This window comes from Delphinapterus leucas, chromosome 6 (genome assembly GCF_059928025.1).
Source record: "Delphinapterus leucas isolate spDelLeu-1000000601 "Yukka" chromosome 6, BTC_Dleu_Yukka2, whole genome shotgun sequence".
Taxonomy (NCBI): Eukaryota; Metazoa; Chordata; class Mammalia; order Artiodactyla; family Monodontidae; genus Delphinapterus; species Delphinapterus leucas.
In genome coordinates, this window is record NC_143134.1 from 81,984,622 (window position 1) to 81,997,590 (window position 12,969).

The following is a 12,969-nucleotide window of genomic DNA, read 5'->3' on the forward strand; positions in this document are numbered from 1 at the left end:
GTGCAGGCATGTTCTAGACGATTCTCCTCCAGTCAGCAATTCTTTGCAAGAAGGAAGCCCTAAGTTCTGTTGACTGAAGAACTTCCCGGGGTTGCAACTTCCTAGTTAGAGCAGTTTTGGAAATGGAGGCTTTAAGTGATTGTGAGCCAGCCTGCCCTCTGCTCACATATTGGCTTTTTGGAGCTGCTCTGAGGAGGGTTTGCAGTGGAGTAGGCCTTTTCCTTGTAACCTGAGAGCTTGGCTAATGACCGTCACGTGTTTCTCTGATTGAGAACAGCAACCTAGCAGAGCCTTTCAAGGATAGCTTGCACATTAAAAATTGATGTGACACTTTAATGTTTAATATTTAAACAAAACGCTTAGTGTTTACCAGTACTGCACACTTCCGTATGTATCGAACGTGGGGAAAAGTCTGTTGGGCTGGGGGAGCATTACTAAGAAAACTGTTTAATATTCATGGTATATATTCCTAAAAAGTCAATTTGGGGTTCTTAGCTTATGGTTTTTCTGGAATAATGTTTTTTTCTTCAGTCTACAGACAATATTTAGGTTGGAAGGATAGTCGACTGCCATCTCTTCCAATGGACACAAGCACTGGAAAACCCCCAAATCTTGGCTTCTACACCGGCCATTCTCAACCTTTATTTCTGCAAGACATTGAGGGTTGCCACTAGCAACCTAGCAATACAAAATTTTGTATTTTGTCATAAATACAAAATCCCATTGTTTAAAAAATGCATGTACGTTAAACAGGGTTTTTCTAAGGGAGGGAATAAAAGGTGACTGGCAAAAACAAACACGGGCCAAAATGTCAAAGAGTAGGGAATGGGCATCTATATATAACAAGCCAGGAATAAGAAAAACAAAACCAAAAGCAAACAGAATGATGAAAGGTTCCTGCAATTAAATAGTCCAGCTATATTCTGGTGGTATTTGTACAGGTAAAATATTAAGTGTAGTCTGTAAAGTAATGAGGCTCATTCCATAAGCCACACATAAGGACCAGTCTCAATACATTCTCCTGGCACCTTCTAGGTGCAACAGTGAATGACCTCCAATGTCCCTCACTTCCACTCATCACTCTGACACCTTTGCTCAAGAGTCAAAATCCCAGGAGAAAGGGCCTGATAGGTCAAGCTTAAGTCATCCATCGCCAATTACCCAGGTGAATTGCCTGCCCTTCTTGTACTGCAGGAGGGGAGAAAAAGGCTCATTCATTTAGTTACTATCATTTTTTGAGTTTGTACTATACGCTAGGCACTATTCTGGGCACTAGGGAGACAGCTGTGAACAAAGGAGATGAAGTCTCTGCTCTCATGGTGCTTACATTCTAGACCATTTGGAGAAACATCACTCCAGGCAAGGAGAACAGCAATGGCAAAGGCTCAGAAGCTGGAATGAGCTTGGCAAGTTAGAGGAACTGGAGCAGTGAAAGCAATGGGGAGAAAGCAGCATTAGAGTAATGTTTTTCTCTCCTGATGCTTCCTTCCAGGTAGCAGGAGCTCCACCAGCACCGCACCCCTAGCTGTCAGACTTATTCGCCCGTTCACAGCGGAGGAGAAATTCCCCAGTGGGAAACAGATGCTCTTAAAGAAGGGAGAAGCCTTCTCATGAACAAATGTCTACTAGAGTTTTCATCCCATCTAGCTTGGTGTGTAACCTTCAGAATCCGGAAGGGATTCAGTATTTAAATGGTCAAAACAATTTTTCTGTACTACTCTTATTTAAGCAAACTTATTTTCTTAATTGTTCTAGCAGATTAATTGTGCTAAAGAGTTTCCCAAAGGCTGGAGGTGGGGCAGAAGAACTGAAAGAGATGCCTCTGAGGCACTCCAGCCTTTCTGACTATACTGAAGCAGCCTTCCCAAGGCTGTGAGCAAGGGAGCAGAGCAGATGTCTCCAGGCAAGAACAGAACTAGAAAAACAAAGAGAACTCCTCAAAGACTCAAAAAGCTGACAGCCAACCTATAAAGCACAGAAAATTCTCCCACAAGTCAAAAATCAGATAGTTCACCTATAAAGTAAAAAGAGATTCCTGGGGCTTCCCTGGTGGTGCAGTGGTTGAGAGTCCGCCTGCCGATGCAGGGGACACAGGTTCGTGCCCCGGTCTGGGAAGATCCCATATGCCGCAGAGCGGCTGGGCCCGTGAGCCATGGCTGCTGAGCCTGCGCGTCCGGAGCCTGTGCTCTGCAGCGGGAGAGGCCACAACAGTGAGAGGCCCGCGTACTGCAAAAAAAATAAAATAAAATAAAAGAGATTCCTGGAATCTCACCAGTGTTCAGTCCTAATCCTCACTGAAGAAAAAGTCCTAGTTCTACCTTCAAAATACCTGAGCCAGTGGAGAACTGAATCAAACTAAAGCTGCAGCAAAGCCCAGACCCCATTGATTTACAAACTCGTGCTCTCTACTTAGCTGCCTGAAAGAAGAATGGGTATATTCTTTTATGGGAGGAAATGTTCTTGATCTCAATCTCTACTATTATTTTAAAGAAAATGGCTGGTATACAATCAAAACTTACAAGCAACATGAAGTAGAAAGAAAATGTGACCCATGAGAGATCAAGAGAGAAAACCATCATTGGAAATCGACCCAGATGGAGGAATTACTAGGCAGGGACTTTAAAATAAATATGATAAATATGTTAAAGCATCTAGTGAACAGTGTGCACAACACACAACAGCACATGGAGGATTTCAGCAGAGAAAAGGAATCTATAAAAAGAAACAAATGGAAATGCTGGAAATATAGCCACCTATGGAAGTATTGTTGCCAAAAATCATTCAACTCAAATTTGATCAACGTTCTAGGATTGACAGACTCTAGATCTAACTACCAATTTACAGAGGACAGAATATTCTCCCTCTTAAGAGGCATCATATGTGATTATATAGAACCACTGACTACAAACATTCTTAATCGCAGGGGGCTTTTTCCTTAAAAAAAAAAAAACGAGAGAGGGGTACTTCTTTCATTTTTATGTGCTATGTGAGAATACTGAATACTAAATGCATTAAATGCCTATCACGTGCATTTAACACATTTAGTTGAACTGAATTAAATTTCCTGAAAAATGGCACAGATATCTCTTCAGTGCCCAAAGGCTAAACCCAATTATAATCTGATGAACCTATTAAAAAAGACAAACCCAATCAAAGAAAGGTCACACCAGGCTTCACATGTCACTCACCTGAATGTGCCAGAAAGATGTTACTGAAGAATGCCTGTGCTCAAAGAACAAAATACCCATTCTTGATCCCACCAGCCAGCCCTACACAGCCTCAAATGCCATCTAATTTCCCAACAGAAATACTAATGAACAGAACACATTACAGAGTTTCCTCCCATCTAATAATGAAGCTATGCAGTTTAGAACTTATGCCTCAAGATCACCACATGTCCCTTGCAACACTGTGAGCACCCTCAAGAAATTGAAATAAAAACTGTGGACTATGTAGTAGTAACTTGACTGAGAATGTGTCATTCCAGGTGATTTTTATGTTAGCCCATCTTACTCTCCTATTTCAATTTTCTACTGTAACTGAAAAAATGGGGATCATTTTCTCTAAGAAAAATTCTGCAAAATAAAATGCAGTCCACTAATATATAAGCTATAGAAACATGTAAACATCTTTTAAAGGGAAATTCACAACAGCTGCAGCATCCTTAACCATACTGGCTGATCGACTCCAATTCATCCACCATAACTGATTTAATATGAGAGCATAATTAGTACTGTTGATTACTATCTGGTGCCAGATATCCCAAATGCCCCACCTTCATGCTAATTAATCTTGAAAACTTTCCAAGCTTTCCTCTACCCTGCCTGCCTCTGTTCCCTGCATCAGCGCACACATAGCGTTCTACTCAAACAAACAAAACAACAAGAATGGCATCGCTAGCTCTTGCACACAGTTGGTATTCAGTAAATGTTTGTTTATTCAAATCACTGCTCCTTCATCACAGTAATTCTCATTAGAATGGAAAACCAAGAGCCAAGATTTAGGCTTGGGTCACTTTAACCAGCATTGGTTTTTAAGACCATGAAAACCCAAATGTTCAAGTTACTACTAAAAAGCAATCTTTAGAACACCCAAAGAATCATCACAGGGGTAATTTGTTGGGAATACACTGCATTTGGCCCCTGAAAGATGATCGGCTATACCATTAATATCTCACTGATCTATTGATAAATGAAATCGATGGAATCTAACAGAACTAGGCAGTGAGGCTATTAAAAATTAGGCCAAAAGCCTAAATACACTGAATGATCTCTGATCTCTTACATGAATATAGTTTACACTGAAGTATTTGCAAAGTAACTAGGTATACTTGATAAATTGTGGGGTGATTATCATCTTCAACAAAGATAGATTCACAGCTATTGCTTCCTGTGGCCCCTTCCTCATCTGCCCTGCCCTTTTGGGAAATTCTACAACCTCATAAATCCAGCATTACTTTTCTATTCCAGTGATGCCCTAAAAACACAGCAAGATTTTTCCAGGAGCTACCACTTCAAAACAGTGGTTTAGAGTTCTTCTCATTAGAGTCATGGTGGTCAAGTGTGGGAGATAGAGGAAAATACCAAGAATGGGCCCAAGAATTGGAAGAAGCCAGGTCAGAATATCCCATTTGGAAAGTCATAGTTCACCAACTGTGGCAAGTTCTGTAGCTCTTATTCACATTTCTTAATGGAAGGTACATGCCACTGCTCTGGGGAGCTAAGCTTTCTATTTGAGAAAAAATAATCTTTAACTATACTTCAATTGAAAAAAAAAAGAAACAATAGTCTTGGAATTCAGCTACTTAATAACTCTTCTAGAACAGCGAGAGAAAAGGAACAGTTGAGGATTGGAGTTCCCTGACATTTTTCATCTGCAGCACTAGCTTTTCTTGAGAAGATAGTGATTGCAAGTGCTAAGATGAGTCTGGTATTATACAAAAGGGCCTGGTACCATGCTCTGACGTCACACACAAAACTTAACACTTTTCTCTCTCCATTTCAACATGCTTGTCTTCAGATGCACCTAACAGCACCTGCAGGAATGGCCCTGGGGCTTCAGCATATTGGCAAGAAAGAGTAACACTGAGGTGGGATCATCTTAGGCTTTCATAAGGCTTTACGCTCTTCAGAGTACTTAAATCACTTCGCAGGTCTCTCAGGCACCTCTCTGCCTAGTTCTTGACCAAGTCCACTTTCTCCTTCTCTCTCTTACTCAGGGCATTTCCCAAACCTCAGTTCTCATCGACCCCAAATCTTCTCTTGCCACGTTTCCCCATATTGATCTGCTGCAGTCTCAGAACTCCAGCTCTGACCTCTATACTAAGGTCAGATTTTCACATCTTTATCTGCGAAAATCAGAAATATTTACTAAGTATCTATAGGCAAATATATTTTTAAGTTTAAAAGTGAGAGAGGAAATAAGGAAAAATTCTGGTGTTTGTGCAAAGTTAGAAATGTCTGCACCTGTAAATGTAAAAAAATTAAGAGGCAAACAATAAACCAGAAAAATGTTGCAATAAGTACAATGATTTAACATATATAAACATTATAATAACATAAATATTATGGTATATAATAGATAATTCACAGAAGAAATGCAGATCTCATACATGTATGGGAGAAAATATATACTTAAAGAAATGCAAATTTAAACAACTTAAATAGAAACATAGCCATAATTGTGGATGATAATTGATGTACAAACATGTTCATATTGTGTCATTACCATAATAGCAAACTGGAATCCATCTAAGTGTCTAACATCAGGGTAATGATTAGGCAATTATAGTACAATATATACTAGGATTCATGGTGGGGCTTTAGGGGATCTTCAAATATTTCAAAAACAAAAGAGTTTTTACCAAATAGTGAAGATTTAAACTGCTTGAGGAGGTTTTCAGTTAAATAGGAAGGTTTGGATAACTGCATTACTTTTGCTTGCTTCTAAAAGTCCTCTAAAATGACTATAAAGGGTTGAAGACAAAGGACAAAGGACCAGAAAAGAGAATGATAATTCAATAAAATTTCAGGAAGTGGAAAGCAGATAAAGAAGTCAAAATTGACTTGGCAGAGCTGAAGAAAGCTGAAACCCAAGTGCCTAAGGAGCAGAAACCAATGAGAAAATGCTGATCCACCCCCACCCAAAACCACTGAAAGGCACAGAAATCAGCAGTCTCAGCTATACTGGGGAAGAACCAAGTGGTGAAAAATTTTTATGGGAAACAATAAGAGTGCAGGTCCCTCTTTCTCTTTGAGCAGACAGGCAATAACATTTAACTATCCCCCAAAGAGATAGGAGGTTTACTCTCTGAAGCTTTGCACTTCAAACAAAAACAAATCAGAACCCGAGGCATCAAGAAAAAAATCACTCTAAAAAAGATAGGAGAGTAAAAAACACATTTTTAAAAATTTCCATCCAAAAATATCAAAAATTTAAAAATAACTTCAAACAACCCACGTGTCCACCAATAAGGAAATGGATGAATCAACTATGAAACATCCACACAGTGGAGAACCATGCAACCATGAAAACAGAATGAGAAAGACCTCTATATACCAATACGGAGTTATCTTCAGGATGGTATTAAATGAAAAAGAGCAAATTGTGGAACAAGTTTATAGTATTCTACTTTTTGTGAAGGAAAAACAAGAGGATAATACATACTTGCCTATTATTGCAAAAGAAATGGAATAATAAACCAGAAACTAATTTAAAAAAATGGGGGACAGGGCTTCCCTGGTGGCGCAGTGGTTGAGAGTCCGCCTGCTGATGCAGGGGACACGGGTTCGTGCCCCAGTCTGGGAAGATCCCACATGCCGTGGAGCAGCTGGGACCGTGAGCCATGGCCACTGAGCCTGTGCTCCACAACGGGAGAGGCCACAACAGTGAGAGGCCCGCATACAGCAAAAAAAAAAAAAAAAAAAAAAAAATGGGGGACAGAGGAGGAATCAGGTAGAACGGATAAAGATGGAAGTAAGACTTCTCTGAATTTACATATTTACCAGTTTTCTTTGACTCATGTAAGTATTCTCTGTAATTCAAAAATAAAATTAACTGAATAGGGAAAGAAACTAAATGCTGGATTTAAAACAAAATGAAGCAAACTGAAATATATACATCAAATGTTTAACATAACCACACAGAGGACAACATTTCTCAGGTGATTTTTAAGCTTAGTACACTGCTATCCATCTTAGTGAGATATGTTATAAAGAGCAAAAGAACTATAAAGAAATCTTAATTTTTTCTTTGTTTTTTGTAGTAGTAATATTGGTGCTATTGTTTAAAGTACTGTAGGGTAAAGCAAATAAGTAAATTTGTTAGTGTTATTAGGAAAGAAAATTGTTAGTGTAAAAAGGAAGAGATACATATATAAACTCAAAGAAGGTAAAAAATAATCTATTGTGTTAAATTTGAAATATTATTATAAACTCATAATTTTTAAAAAACATATTTCCTAATTCTATCCACTGAAAGTGTCTGGAAGCAAGGAAACTGCAGTAGCAATAGCACACCTCGCATCTGGATCTTGGCTTCTAAATACCACTCTCCAATAAAAGGAACCAGAGTTTTTCTGAGAAAGGTCTGATTGCAAGTCTGGGGCAGGGAAAGTACACAATGGGATGTCTTGCCAGAAAGCAAGGAAGCACTCACTGAAAGTATTATGAGGTCTTATCAATAAAACACAGTAACCAACTTTTAGGGCTTCCACTGGTCAAATTTGGAAAAAACTTTAGCATCAAAAAGAATAATAACTATAATGAATTGTTAAATATTCAATGTATGGAAAGCCAATACATATATATAGGTATATGTATATTCTTTAAAAAGCAAAAGATAAACAACTGTGGCACCATTGGAAATGACTACGACTTCAACTACTTACTCTGAAAATTGGAAATTAAAAAGGAAAAACTATGTATTTAACTGCCCCCATAAAAGCAATGATAATTAATTCCCAGGTGATAAAGGAAAATTTCTCTACAGAATAATGTCAAGTAAATATAAAACAAAAGATGAAATTTTTAAAATCACCATTTTGCAACCCTCAATGAAATAACTGATTCAGAAAAGTATAATCAATGGATATTAAAACCACAGAGGGAGGAACACTCCCAAATTCATTCTACAAAGCCACCATCACCCTGATACCAAACCCAGAAAAAGATATCACAAAAAAAGAAAATTATAGGATGTCCCTGGTAGCGCAGTGGATAAGAATCTGCCTGCCAATGCAGGGGACAGGGGTTTGAGCCCTCGTCCAGGAAGGTCCCACATGCCGCGAAGCAACTAAGCCCATACACCACAACTACTGAGTCTGTGCTCTAGAGCCCATGAGCAGCAACTACTGAGCCCGTGTGCCACAACTACTGAAGCCCGCACACCTAGAGCCCGTGCTCCGCAACAAGAGAGGCCACCACAATGAGAACGCCATACACCGCAGTGAAGAATAGCCCCCGTTCACCGCAACTACAGAAAGCCTGCGCACAGCAACAAACACCCAATGCAGCCAAAAATAAATAAATGAATAAACAAATTTATTAAAAAAAGAGAAAAGAAAATTTATAGACCAATATCACTGATGAGCATAGATGCAAAAATCCTGAACAAAATACTAGCAAACAGAATCAACAACATAGTAAAAGGATCATACACCATGATCAAGTGGGATTTATCCCAGGAATGCAGGATTCTTCAATATATGCAAATCAATCAATGTGATACACCATATTAACAAATTAAGGAATAAAAGCCATATGATCATCTCAGTAGATGCAGAAAAAGCTTCTGACAAAATTCAACACCCATTTATGATTAAAAAAACTCTCCAGAAAATGGGCATAGAGGGAACCTACCTCAGCATAATAAAGGCCATATATGACAAACCCACAGCAAACATCATACTCAATGGTGAAAAACTGAAAGCACTTCCACTAAGATCAGGAACAAGACAAGGATGTCCACTCTCACCACTCTTATTCAGCATAGTTTTGGAAGTCCTAGCCATGGCAATCAGAGAAGAAAAAGAAATAAAAGGAATACAAATAAGAAAAGAAGTAAAACTGTCACTGTTTGCAGATGACATGATACTATACATAGAGAATCCTAAAGATGCCACCAGAAAACTACTAGAGCTAATCAGTGAATTTGGTAAAGTAGCAGGATCCAAAATTAATGCACAGACGGCTTCCCTGGTGGCGCAGTGGTTGAGAGTCTGCCTGCCGATGCAGGGGACGCGGGTTCGTGCCCTGGTCTGGGAAGATCCCACATGCCGCGGAGCAGCTGGGCCCGTGAGCCATGGCCGCTGAGCCTGCGCGTCCGGAGCCTGTGCTCCGCAACATAGAGGCCATGGCAGTGAGAGGCCCGCATACTGCAAAAACAAACAAAATTAATGCACAGAAATCTCTTGCATTCCTATATACTAATGACAAAAAATCTGAAAGAGCAGTTAAGGAAACACTCCCATTTACTATTGCAACAAAAAGAATAAGATACCTAGGAATAAACCTACCAAGGAGACAAAAGACCTGTACTCAGAAAACTATAAGACACTGATGAAAGAAATTAAAGATGATACAAACAGATGGAGAGATATACCATGCTCTTGGATTGGAAGAATCAACATTGTGAAAATTGACTATACTACCCAAAGCAATTTACAGATTCAATGCAATCCTTAACAAACTACCAATGACATTTTTCACAGAATTAGAACCGAAACTTTTGCAATTTGTATGGAAACACAAAAGACCCCAAATAGCCAAAGCTGTCTTGAGAAAGAAATATGGAGCTGGAGGAATCAGGTTCCCCGACTTCAAACTATACTACAAAGCTACAGTAATCAAGACAGTATGGGGTTTCCCTGGTGGCGCAGTGGTTGAAAGTCCGCTTGCCAGTGCAGGGCACACAGGTTCGGGCCCTGGTCTGGGAGGATCCCACATGCCACAGAGCGACTGAGCCCGTGTGCCATGGCTGCTGAGCCTGAGCTTGGGAGCCCACGAGCCACAACTTCTGAAGCCTGCGCATCTGGGGCCCATGTTCCACAACGAGAGAGGCCACCACAGTGAGAGGCCCACGCTCTGCAATGAGGAGAGGTCCCTGCTTGCTGCAACTGGGGAGAGACCATGTGCAGCAACGAGGACCCAACATGTCCAAAAATAAATTAAATAAATTAACCCCCCCAAAAAAATAAATAAATAAAAGGAAAAATATTTTTTAAAAAAAGACAGTATGGTACTGGCACAAAAACAGAAATATAGATCAATGGTACAGGATAGAAAGCCCAGAGATAAACCCATGTACATATGGTCACCTAATATACAACAAAGGAGGCAGGAACATACAATGGAGAAAAGACAGCCTCTTCAATAAGTGGTGCTGGGAAAACGGTACAGCTACATGTAAAGGAATAAAATTACAACACTACCTAACACCATGCAGAAAAATAAACTCCAAATGGATTAAAGACCTAAATGTAAGACTGGACACTATAAAACTCTTAGAGGAAAACATAGGAAAAACACTCTTTGACATAAACCACAGCAAGATCTTTTTTGATCCACCTCCTAGAGTAATAGAAATAAAAATAAACAAATGGGACCTAATGAAACGTAAAAGCTTTTGTATAGCAAAGGAAACCATAAACAAGACAAAAAGACAACCCTCAGAATGTGAGAAATTATTTGCAAATGAAACAACAGACAAAGGATTAATCTCCAAAGTATACAAACAGTTCATGGAGCTCAATATCAAAAAAGCAAACAACCCAATTAAAAAATGGGTGGAAGACCTAAATAGACATTTCTCCAAAGAAGACATACAGCTGGCCAAGAGGCACATGAAAAGATGCTCAACATCACTAATTATTAGAGACATGCAAATCAAAGCTACAATGAGGTATCACCTTACACCAGTCAGAGTGGCCATTATCAAAAAAATCTAGAAACAATAAATGCTGGAGAGGGTGTGGTGAAAAGGGAACCCTTCTGCACTGTTGGTGGGAATGTAAATTGATACAGTCCCTATGGAGAACAGTATGGAGATTCCTAAAAAAACTAAAAATAGAACTACCATACGACCCGGCAATCCCCCTACTGGGCATATACCCTGAGAAAACCATAATTCAAAAAGAGACATGGGGCTTCCCTGGTGGTGCAGTGGTTGAGAGTCCAGCTGCCAATGCAGGGGACACAGGTTCGTGCCCCGGTCCAGGAAGATCCCATGTGCCGCGGAGCGGCTAGGCCCGTGAGCCATGGCCACTAGGCCTGTGTGTCCGGAGCCTGTGCTCCACGACAGGAGAGACCACAGCAGTGACAGGCCTGCGTACCACAAAAAAAAAAGAAAAGAGTCATGTACCACAATGTTCATTTTGGCGCTATTTACAATAGCAGGACATGGAAGCAACCTAAGTGTCCATTGACAGATGAAAGGATAAGGAAGAAGTAGCATATATATACAATGGAATATTACTCAACCATAAAAAGAAATGAAATTGAGTTATTTGTAGTGAGGTGGTTGGACCTAGAGTCTGTCATGCAGAGTGAAGTAAGTCAGAGAAAAACAAATACTGTATGCTAACACATATATATGGAATCTAAAAACAAATGGTACTGATGAACCTAGTGGCAGGGCAAAAATAAAGACGCAAACATAGAGAATGGACTTGAGGACACAGTGTGGGGAAAGGGGAAGCTGGGGTGAAGTGAGAGTAGCATTGACATATATACACTGCCAAATGTAAAATAGATGGCTAGTGGGAAGCAGCAGCATAGCACCAAGAGATCGGCTCGGTGCTTTTCAAAGACCTAGAGGCATGGGATAGGGAGGGTGGGAGGGAGGCACAAGAAGGAGGGGATATGGGGATATATGTATGCATGTGGCTGATTCACTTTGTTATGCAGCAGAAACTAACACAGCATTGTGAAGCAATTATATTCCAATAAAGATGTTAAAAAAAAAAAGAATAAATGTCCCGATAGGGGTAATGCCATTAAAAAAAAAAAAGATTACTAGGGAAAAGTCTCATCAAATTCGGTATAGAGGGTACATATCTCAACATAATAAAGGCTCTTTATGACAAACCTACAGTTAACGTCATATTCAATGCTGAAAAGCGTAAAGCTTTTCCTCTAAAATCAGGAACAAGGCAAGGTGCCCACTTTCACCCCTTCTATTTAACATAGGATTGGAAGTCCTAGCCACAGCAATCAGAGAAGAAAAAGAGGGCTTCCTTGGTGGCGCAGTGGTTGAGAGTCCGCCTGCCGATGCAGGGGACACAGGTTCGTGCCCCAGTCTGGGAAGATCCCACATGCCACAGAGCGGCTAGGCCCGTGAGCCATGGCCGCTGAGCCTGCGCATCTGGAACCTGTGCTCGGCAACATGAGAGGCCCGCGTACCGCAAAAAAAAAAAGAAAGAAACAAGAAAAAGAAATAAAAGGCATCCAGATTGGAAGGGAAGAAGTAAAACTGTCACTATTTGCAGATGACATGATACTGTATATAGAAAACCCTGAAGTCTCCACCAAAAAACTATTAGAACTAATAAATGAATTCAGTAAAGTTGCAAGATATGAGATTAATATACAGAAATCTGTTGCATTTCTATACACATCAATGAAATATCAGAAAGGGAAATTAAGGAAACAATCCCATTCACAATAACATCAGAAAGAATAAAATACCTAGGAATAAACTTAACCAAGGAAGTGAAAGAAGTATATTCTGAAAACTATAAAACATTAATGAATGAATTCAAAAATGATGCAAAGAAAGGAAAGGTATCCCATGTTCTTGGATTGGAAGAATTAGTATTGTTAAGATGTCCACTATACCCAAAGCAATCTAAAGATTCAATGCAATCCCTATTAAAATACCAATGGCATTTTTCACAGAACTAGAACAAATCATTTTAAAATTTGTATGGAAGCACAAAAGTATCAATAGTCAAAACAATCTTGAGAAAGAAGA